The sequence below is a fragment of the Rhinolophus sinicus genome, linkage group LG14 (genome assembly GCF_036562045.2).
Source record: "Rhinolophus sinicus isolate RSC01 linkage group LG14, ASM3656204v1, whole genome shotgun sequence".
Classification (NCBI taxonomy): domain Eukaryota; kingdom Metazoa; phylum Chordata; class Mammalia; order Chiroptera; family Rhinolophidae; genus Rhinolophus; species Rhinolophus sinicus.
Genome location: NC_133763.1, coordinates 32368630 through 32371533, shown reverse-complemented (window position 1 = coordinate 32371533; position 2904 = coordinate 32368630). Strand labels below are relative to the sequence as shown.

Below are 2904 nucleotides of genomic sequence, written 5' to 3'. Positions count from 1 at the left end.
TTCTGGAGACTGTTAACTAATTCATCACCATGATGGGAGCACGTCACAGGTGAAACTTCTCCAGGTGTCTGTGGCACACAAAACCACAGCCAGCACACAGAGTTCATTTCTTCAGGGTGGGGAGCCTGGCATTGGTTGATTTTTTGTAAGCTTACACCCTTGTTTTTTAGAATCAAATGAGAAGGTTCTTTCAATCATTGTTCCCAGCACAGGAATATTTGATATAGTTCACTCTGATAATAAATGGAGAATCATGCCGAGAGTTAAAACAGAGCTTTCCTCAGAAAAATCCTGTATGCCTTTCCCCCACCATGCTTTTCACTTTTGTGTGTGTGTGTGTGTGTGTGTGTGTGTGTGTGTCATTATCATAACCTTTATTATTGCTCTTTCATTACAGCAATAGCTTCAGGTCATCGATAGCAACTCACCATCGGATGCTTGAAAACAGGATATGGGATGTTGCCTGCACAGCATCCAAGCCCCAGGCCTCTTGCTGGCAATGACAGCATTGCTGTTTCCTTGGGGTGGGGCGCATACCCATCTCAGTCCATGTAGTTCCATGTGGAACCTCCCCCACTCCCAGGCAGAAGGTGAGGCCCAGCTCCTCTGAGATTGGCTCAAAACTGTGTCATACACTAAGTCAGTCCAGTGAAACTCACTCTGGGGCTTTGTGCTAAAATTGTTAAGTAAAGCGCATCTACTTCTCGGTTGACGTTGTTAAGCCTTTAGAGTTCTTGGTGGTCCTCTTGCCTCCAGGAGGGAAGCCAGCACACAGGACATCAAAGCTGAGAGACGGAGACAAACAGACCTTGACCACAGTCCTTGAACATCTGGATACATCCATGTCTGAAGACCCACCCCGGACCTTCACAGTGAAACAAAATTGCCCTTTTGTGCTTACGTTTTGTGCATAAATGTGGCCTCTGTCCTGCTTATGTGATACAAGCTACTGCTGGGATAGGGTGACTCGGGGGCTCTGGGGCCACCGCAGGTGACTGGGACGTGGGGGCTCCTCCAGGCGTGGGGCCCGTGGCTCAGCGTGCAGGACTCAGGGACGCACTGGCCCATCCAGACGCGCTCGGGGTGTGAGTGCGCGCTGACAGACCCAACGGACACCCGAGAGCTTCCGGAAGTTCCTGCCGCGACTCAGATACGGTCGTGATGATGGAGGAGGTGATGCTCATTGTGATGTGGTGACAAAAGCAGAGGCTGCGTCCAACACGAGTCACTTACCCCGCGGGCCAGCACACACCGCTTTTCACTTTTTTTTTTTTTTTTCGCTTTTCACTTTTATAAGCAATTTGCACCGATACTGCTGAGTACAAAGAAACTGAGATAAATGAAGTCTTTAGAACTTCACCCTTCTCACGAGGTGATGAGTATGATTGCTTTCAGTAGAAGAGATACTCTTGTGTTCAAAGGATTAATTACCCAAACTCACAGTTTTGGTGGTAAGGGATCCCGCAGAGCCTGCCCCTTGCTCCAGAGAGTAAGTTAACACGACACTAATGGGCTTCTTAGTTTACAGTGTCAGTTCCCAATAGATTCTGATTGGACAGCCCCATTCCTACTCACTACTTGAGGCATGTGTATGCACGCATATATACTACTATCCTTAAAGAATCTGTGTTTTAAAGTGTCTTGACCAGACACCTCACACAGATACACCTTTGTGTAAATTAGACAAAGGTGCCCCTTCCAGATGTGTCTGCTCCAGAGGTGCACAGTTTAGCAATTGGAGCAGGACTTGGATTTCAGGCCTCTTTTTGCCCCTTGACCACTTTTCTTGCGCAGGGCCCAGTCTGCACAACTGTCTGAGGCAGCTCTGACCTATCCTAAATAACAGCAACAACAATTATGGTGGCCATGAAAATATGCTGCTCAGATCTCATCCTTCAGGAAGCATAGTTGATTGACAGCCCCCGCAACTGCCCCTTTGAATCCATCACATCTGTGCCAAGGCCACTCTTCCCCCTGCTGCTCCTGGCAATGACTAAGCATGGCAGGGTACTACCCCTGACCCATTTCTGTAGGCATCCTATAGGAATCCTACAGAAAAGCATCCCTCCAAAAGACAAGTTTGGCTTGGAGACTTCGCATTAGCCTGGCCCAGACACCCTTTGAACTGTCTGAGACTCTCCCTACTCCTCCCCTTCCTCTTATTTCTCAAGTGTCAGATGAGTTCTCTCTGCTTTCACGGGTTTGTCCCATTTATCCTTTACAAGGCATAAACTCCTATCAATCTCTTGCTCTTCTAAGCCTATCTTGATGTCTGCTTCTCCAAAAATCCAACACAACAACTAAAATTTACTGTCTTTCCAGGTACCAGCCATCAAGTTAAATGCTTTACATTTGATTTCTCAAGTATCCCTCCCCACAACACAGTGAAGGAGATGGTCTTAGCACTCTCTTCGCTTTGTAGATGATGCAGTAGAGGTTTAGAGAGGGTGAACAATTCCCCATGTCACACGACTTGCGTAAGGCAGAAAGCTAGGATTTGATGACAGATTTTTTTCAATCCGTTATTCTGAACTACTCAACTACCTTGCTACATTTTTTAACTATGATGGTAATGATAGAAACTAGAAAAACTCATTTAGAGTTGGAGATAATTTTTTTCTCACAAAAATGGCAAAGCGAAATACTCCCTTTGTCCTGAGAAAATCACCTAAGTGGCCCATTTACTAACCCAAAGGTAATGCAATACTTATTATTCTACGAGAAAACACTGTAGTACAGATGTGTTTAGACTGAGAAACTGAGTGTTTTGTTTGGTAATAATTATTATCTTTAATAATAATTAATTGCTGATCTAGAGCAGAAAACTGGCCATGTAAGGATGGCCTGTCCCCAAAGTCTAGCAGGGGACCCTGTCACTTTACCTTTATGTCTGCTGGGAAAGGC

At 45.9% G+C, this 2904-nt stretch overlaps 1 long non-coding RNA gene across 1 annotated transcript; it reads right to left on the bottom strand.

The window, feature by feature from the left end:
• Window positions 1-353: 353 nt before the first annotated feature.
• Window positions 354-1100, bottom strand: LOC141568556 (uncharacterized). The gene is made up of 2 exons (XR_012491709.1): window positions 902-1100; window positions 354-785 (listed from the first exon to the last, which is right to left on the bottom strand). It is a non-coding gene; the product is annotated as an uncharacterized LOC141568556 (long non-coding RNA).
• Window positions 1101-2904: the final 1804 nt, after the last annotated feature.